The sequence below is a fragment of the Chenopodium album genome, chromosome 27 (genome assembly GCF_948465745.1).
Source record: "Chenopodium album chromosome 27, dcCheAlbu1.1, whole genome shotgun sequence".
In the NCBI taxonomy this organism is placed as follows: Eukaryota; Viridiplantae; Streptophyta; class Magnoliopsida; order Caryophyllales; family Amaranthaceae; genus Chenopodium; species Chenopodium album.
Genome location: NC_137860.1, coordinates 6,762,140 through 6,769,770, shown reverse-complemented (window position 1 = coordinate 6,769,770; position 7,631 = coordinate 6,762,140). Strand labels below are relative to the sequence as shown.

General features: G+C 39.9%; 1 non-coding gene across 1 annotated transcript; it reads left to right on the top strand.

Annotated features, from left to right (window-relative positions):
* Positions 1 to 5,438: 5,438 nt before the first annotated feature.
* Positions 5,439 to 5,544, top strand: LOC145621841 (small nucleolar RNA R71). The gene has a single exon (XR_014108635.1). It is a non-coding gene; the product is annotated as a small nucleolar RNA R71 (small nucleolar RNA).
* The last annotated feature ends 2,087 nt before the right edge of the window (positions 5,545 to 7,631 follow it).

Below are 7,631 nucleotides of genomic sequence, written 5' to 3'. Positions count from 1 at the left end.
CGCACCAAACCTGGTGCACTTTCCCCCGTTTTCCTTCCTCCCTCACCTAGTGCGCACAACCTCTATGATGGTCATGGTGAACCATATAGGCAGTAGCTACACTTCATATTGGTGAGTGAAAAACATGAAAATCAAGAAATTAAACACAAGTACTCACCATCCTCCATACTTACCCATTTTTCCAACTTAAGAATTGGGACAAATTTACCTCAAAATTATTGGAAATCAACTCAAACAAACCTACAACATCAAACACAACAAGATTAAATCACAAAAACACCATCAAACCACAAAGAAAAATCAAAAGAAAAAGGAAGAAAAAGTTAGAGAACACGGGTTTCCTCCCGTGAAGCGCTTATTTTAGAGTCTTAAGCTAGACATTCTCCACCTCTTCAAGGAGGATCATAGAGAGTCATATCATGGATGACCCCCACAAATACTCCATCATAATAACGCTTGAGCCTATGTCCGTTGACCTTAAAAGTCCTCGAAAAATCCAAAGGAGAAATTTCAATAGAACCATTTGAGAACACTTCTTGAACAACAAAAGGACCGGTCCAACGAGACATCAATTTTCCGGGAAAAAGCCTCATCTTAGAATTGAAAAGAAGCACCTTGTCCCCCGGAACAAACTCTTTCTTCTTAATGAGCTTATCATGCACCTCTTTGGTTCTAGCCTTATACAAGCTAGCACAATCATATGCATCCAACCGAAGCTCTTCTAACTCATGTAAATCCAACCAACGTTGCTCACCCGCACTAGCCAAATCAAAATTTATCTTCTTAATTGCCCAATGAGTGCGGTGCTCAAGCTCAACCGGAAGGTGACAAGACTTCCCATAAACCAAGCGATAAGGAGTGGTACCAATAGGAGTCTTGAAAGCCGTTCTATATGCCCACAAGGCATCATCAAGCTTGTTTGCCCAATCTTTCCTACTCCTTTCAACCGTCTTCTCAAGAATCAACTTAATTTGACGATTGGATACCTCAACTTGCCCATTGGTTTGAGGGTGATAAGGAAGACCAAATCTTTGGTTCACTCCATGCTTCTTCAACATCTTCCGGAAAGCATAGTGCACAAAATGGGAGCCATTATCACTTATAACCGCCTTGGGAATGCCAAACCTTGGGAATATAATCTTTTTGAACAACTTCATCACCACCTTATGGTCATTAGTTGGAGAAGCAATGGCTTCAACCCACTTTGACACATAATCAACGGCAACAAGAATATATTTATTCCCATAAGAAGATGGAAAAGGACCCATGAAATCTATACCCCAAACATCAAAAATTTCCAACTCAAGAATTGGTTGTTGGGGCATCTCATTCCTTCTTGAAATATTCCCGGTCCTTTGGCATTGGTCACAACTTTTGACATATTCCCAAGCATTCTTGAAGAGGTTGGGCCACCATAATCCACATTAAAGCACATTAGAGGCCGTTCTTGAAACACCCATATGACCACCACTAGGATCCGAGTGGCACATCTTCAAAACATTTGGTATTTCCTCATACCGGCGCAACAATCCATCCACACCTCTTTTGTACAAGATTGGCTCATCCCAAACATAGTGCCTAGCTTCTCTCTTGAGCTTCCTTCTTTTATTGTTGGAAAAGGAAGGAGGGAACTCCCCACAAGCAAGAAAATTCACCAAATCGGCAAACCAAGGGAGCTCCTTCACATTGATAACATATAACGAATCATCCAACATCCGGTCCTCTATAGGGGACCCATCATCTTGAACTTGAAAATCCTCAAGTCTAGACAAATGATCCGCAACAACATTTTCCGCTCCTTTTTTATCCCGGATCTCAAGATCAAAAGATTGAAGCTCAAGAATCCAACGAATCAACCTCGGTTTGGATCCCTTTTTTCCAAAAAGATACTTCAAAGCCGCATGATCGGTGAAGACTATAGTCTTAGACCCCAACAAATAACAACGGAATTTCTCAAAAGAATGAACAATTGCCAAGAATTCCTTTTCCGTTGTTGTATAATTTCTTTGAGCACCATTAAGGGTTTTCGACATATAATAGATGACATGAAGCTTTTTATCAATTCTTTGACCCAACACACCTCCTATGGCCGTATCACTTGCATCACACATAAGCTCAAAAGGCAAATCCCATCTAGGGGCTTGGACAATAGGAGTAGAAGTCAAAGCTTTCTTTAATCTATTAAAAGCTTCCAAACAAGCATCATCCAAGACAAAATCAACATCTTTTTGGAGAAGATCATTTAAAGGCTTAGCAATGAGAGAAAAGTCTTTGATAAACCTTCTATAAAACCCGGCATGGCCCATAAACGATCTCACTCCCTTCACATTAACCGGGGGTGGCAACTTCTCTATCACCTTAATCTTGGCTTTGTCAACTTCAATGCTTTATGAGAAATCTTGTGGCCAAGCACAATCCCTTCCTCCACCATAAAGTGGCATTTTTCCCAATTAAGCACCAAATTGACCTTTTCACATCTCTCAAGACATTTTTCAAGATTTTTGAGGCAATCCTCAAATGAAACTCCTCCCACGGAAAAGTCATCCATAAAAACTTCCACTTCTTCTTCAAGCATGTCCCCAAAAATGCTCATCATACACCTTTGAAAGGTTGCCGGAGCATTACACAATCCAAAGGGCATTCTTCTATATGCAAAAGTACCATAGGGGCATGTGAAGGTTGTCTTTTCTTGATCCTCGGGATGAATAAGAATTTGAAAGAATCCCGAATATCCATCAAGGAAGCAATAAAATTTGTGCCTAGTCAACCTTTCAAGCATTTGGTCAATAAAAAGGAGAGGGAAGTGATCCTTCTTGGTTGATGTGTTTAGACGTCTATAGTCTATACACATCCTCCAACCGGTGACCGTTCTAGTTGGAATGAGTTCACCTTTCTCATTCTTAACTACGGTCATACCCCCCTTCTTAGGAACGACATGCACGGGGGAGACCCACCTTGAGCTTGAAATGGGGAATATGATCCCGCATCCAAAATCTTGGTGATCTCTTTCTTGACTACTTCTCCCATTTGGGGATGTAGCTTCCTTTGTCGTTCAATAGAAGGTAGGGTGCCCTCCTCAAGTGTTATGTGGTGTGTACACAAGGTGGGGCTTATGCCTTTAAGATCATCAATTGTGTACCCCAAAGCACCTTGGTGCTTTCTCAAAACACCACATAACGCTTGAGCTTGGCTCTCACTCAAGGATGCACTAACAATAACGGGATATGTAGAATTAGGGCCTAAGAATTCATACCTAAGGTGTGATGGTAGAGGTTTGAGCTCTACCATGGGAACACCTTTACCTTCTTTGGTTGAGGCCACTTGCAAAGCATCTTGACTTGATATCCCCATACAAATTTGATCATCACTCCCTATATTGCCTCCATCAAGCAAATCTTCATATAATTGCACTTCCTTGCTTGGGATACCTATCTTTTCCTTATTCAACAAAACACACTCAAGAGGATCGTTAGATGTGAGCAAGTGCTCATGCATGGAATTCACAATATTATCAAGCACTTCAACTCTCATGCAATTCTCAAAAGAAGAAGAGGGATATTTCATTCCTTCATTCAAATCAAATTCAACTACCTCCTCTCCAATCTTAAGAGAAATCTTAGCACTCTTAACATCCATCATAGCCCCCGATGTAGCAAGGAATGGTCTACCTAAGATGATAGGTATTGTAGCATCTTCATCCATATCCAATACTACAAAATCAACCGGAATAACAAATTTCCCAACCCTCAAAGGCATATCTTCTACCTTCCCCTTAGGAATCTTAATCGACCTATCGGCTAATTGCAAGGTAATCTTAGAAGGTAGAAGTTCTCCTAGACCTAATCTTTGATAAACCGAATATGGCATAAGGCTAACACTAGCTCCTAAGTCACATAAGGCATTATCAATTTAAGTCTTGTTAATGGCACAAGGGATGGAAAAGTTTCCGGGGTCCTTCAACTTGGGAGGCATCTTATTCATGATAATTGCACTACAATGTTCGGTAAGGCTAATTGTCTCCATCATGTCACAAGTCCTTTTTCCACTCAAAATCTCCTTGAGGAACTTAGCATAGTTTGGCATTTGTTCAACAACATCGGTGAAAGGAAGAGTTAGATGAAGTTGCTTAAGTATCTCTACAAATTTCCCAAATTGCTCATCCAACTTATATCTATTATATCTTTGGGGATAGGGAAGCTTTGGTTTGCAAACCTCTTTCTCTTTCTCTATCACCTTCACTACGTGTCCCTCATCAACATTTTCAATCAAAGGACATTCGTCTCCTTCAACTTCAATGGAGTTCTTACTAGTGCTCTCTTTAGCAACACTCTTCTTAGGCACACCTCTCAAGGATCCTACCACTTCTAGTAACAATGGCATCCATAGGGTTCCTAGAATCTAGGCTAGGTGGAGTCAAAGAAGAAGAGTTTGCATATTCCTTAAACACACTAGTCAATTGAGAAAGTTTATCACCTAAATCTTTGTTATAAGCCAACATGTGATTAAACTTCTCATCATTCAAAGCCATATAAGTTTCTAGCATCTTGGCTTGTTTCTCAATAACTCCTTCCAAAAATCCCCTAGAAGAAAATGATTGATCATAGGAATCATCATTTAAACTTTGAGCATTTGGAACTAAATCAATTGGGGAACCTCTTTGAAAATTTGCTTGAAAATATCCCCTAGTTTGATTATTCCAATTACCCCTAGTTTGATTTTGGCTCCTTTGTTGACCATAGTTATCATAACCTTGATTATGATCCCCATGTCTTTGGCCATGACCATGACCATTACAACCATGGTGGTTATAGTTACCATGAACCCCTTGGAATCCATGATTTCTACAACCTCCATTTTGGTTATAATTATCATGATTCATATGATTATGATAATTTCTATTTCCAACATTTCTTTGAATATCAATTCTAGGTTCACATGCATGATCATTGATATAATTCACATGTTCTACTTCAATTCCATCATATTCATCACAATGAACATTTGGACACATAGAAGCATCATGATCATTCATTCCACATAGTTCACAAGGCCAACATTCTACAATCATGCAACAAGAAGAAAGATTAGAGTTAGGGTGAGAAAATGTACCTCTCTCCTTAATTTGGGAGGGAAGAATTGGAGCTTGGGAAGGTGGTTTCTCAAGCTTTTCTTTGAGTGACACAACTTCTTTCCCTAAATCCACAATCAAAGTAGTCAAATCATTGATGGCACTAAGTTGTTCGATTGAGCAACCCTTGCTTGTTGGCTCTCTCTCCACTTCTTGCCAATTCATGTAATGGCGAACCACTTCATCAATTGCATCAACCACTTCTTCTTCCGTTTTGTTCATGATTGGGCCTCCGGCTCCAGCATCCAAACTTGCTCTCCCATGAGAACTCAACCCACCATAGAAGATATGTATGATTTGATAGGTAGGAATCCCATGGTGTGGACACTCTCTTTGATAATCCTTAAATCTTTCCCATGCTTCATAGAGACTTTCATTTGGCTTTTGTTTGAACCCTTGAATTAAAGCTCTTGCCTCCGCCGTCTTCTTTTGAGGATAGAAACGGAGCAAGAAAGCTTTTGTGACATCATCCCAAGTTTTCAAAGAATTGGGCTTCACTTCTTTATCTAGCCATTCCAAAGATCTTCCTATGAGAGAGAAAGGGAACAACTTAAGGCGGATAAACTCTTGAGAAACTCCATTAATCTTCATTGTGTTGCAATATTTTTCAAACTCCTTAAGATGGTTCAATGGGCTCTTATTCTTAGCCCCACTATATTGTCTCCTCTCAATTAGGGTGATCATTGCCGGCCGAATTTCAAAGTCGATTTCCGGTGTTGTAGGTGGAGCTATGCCGCTCTCAAACCTATATGCACCGGGCACTCCTAGTTCCTTCAAGGCAACTCTTGTATTTTCTCCCATGACTTGGGATCTATGCATACAAAACTCAAAGAAAATATTAGTAGCATGGCTACAAGTGTAGCCTAAAGTGTAAAATCTTTTTGTATTTTGCAAATAAAGTGGAATAGACTCAACAACAATATGCACTCAAAGCACCATTCCCCGGCAACGGCGCCATTTTGATGGGAGGAGGAACGGTAGGTCGTTGGGCTACCACCCCACCCAATCAAACAATATTTATAACTCAACAAACCCCTATGGAAGTGTAGTGGTAAGTCGAGGTCGAACCCAAAGGAATGGAAGTTGAATGTATATTGCCTAGTGTCAAGCTACTCCGAAGTCAAGAGCGGGGTTTATGGTAGGAACTAAGACTAAGCTAAACAATGCAATAAACTTGTACTAAATCAAATGTAAAGACACTAGGGGAATGGATCCACATGCATCAACAATGAAGTTCAATCAATTTGGGAGGTCAATCAATCAAGTCAAGCAATGTGAGGGAAAACCGAAATTGCAACCAAAAGAGCACATCATGCTATTCTCCTAGAGGTCTAATTAGCGCTAACTACATCAAACACTAGCTAGGAAACATCACAAGATATCTCAATCGAGTAAATGTAAGCCACAAATCAATGGTCCGTATCAATGTGAACTCACAATGCAATCTAGTGTGAATAACAAGGGTGATCAAGCCTAATCAAGCACACACATGCACAAAATCAATCAACCAATTTAATCACATTATCAACTCAATCAATTTCCCCAAATTAATCTCAATTCATCATCAATACATGCTTCACCACTACCCTAGCAATAAAACTACTCACAATCCATGAAAAACATCAAGATCAAAGCTAAACTAATCATCATACCCAAATTCATCAATTAAAATCAACAAATTCAATCCAAATCAATCAAACTATTAATCAACCAAATCAAACAACAATACTAATAAAATCAAACATGAAATTGCATTAAAGAGTAAAGAATCCTTACAAACTTGATAGGAATCAAATCAAATGTAGCAATCTTCAATCATCAATCATCAAACCCACATTTTCTCTCTCTAAAAAGTTAAGAACTAGTGTTTTTCTCTCTCTAAGATCTAATCTAATCTAATTCTAACTAATGAAGATCTAATCCTCTCTCTAAAAATGGAAGGAAATAACTATATATACAAAGGGGAAGTTAGGATTGACGTCCAAAAATAGACCCACGCCGGTGCGGGCGCTCGGAGGAGAGAGAGAAGCACGCACGGGACACACCCAGAAAGGTGCGGCCGCACGCACCTTGTGTGCGGCCGCACTCGACATATGTGCGGCCGCACACTCCCCGAGTGCGACCGCACCAAACTGGCAAGCCCCCTCTCTTCTCTTCGTCCTAGCTCATGAGGTGCGGACACCTTTGATGATGGTGATGGAGGACAAGGTAGGCAGCAACTTCCTTGGAATTCTTGAAGAATATAAGCCATGAAAAGAGCATAACCAAGGCCTTGAAGCTTGCTCCTCGGATCCCCCTTGACTTGAAACTCTTTGCACAAGCATAAGGCATCAAAATCGATGAAAAACCAAGGAAAGGAAGCTCGGGAATTCTTGGACAATCGATCATAACCTACAAATAAGAGAGAAAAAGCAAACAAAAGGGAAAAACAACAAATAAACTATAAAATGCACAAAATAGAGAAACTAACTATGAAAAGCATAGAATGAAGAAATTAAGAATA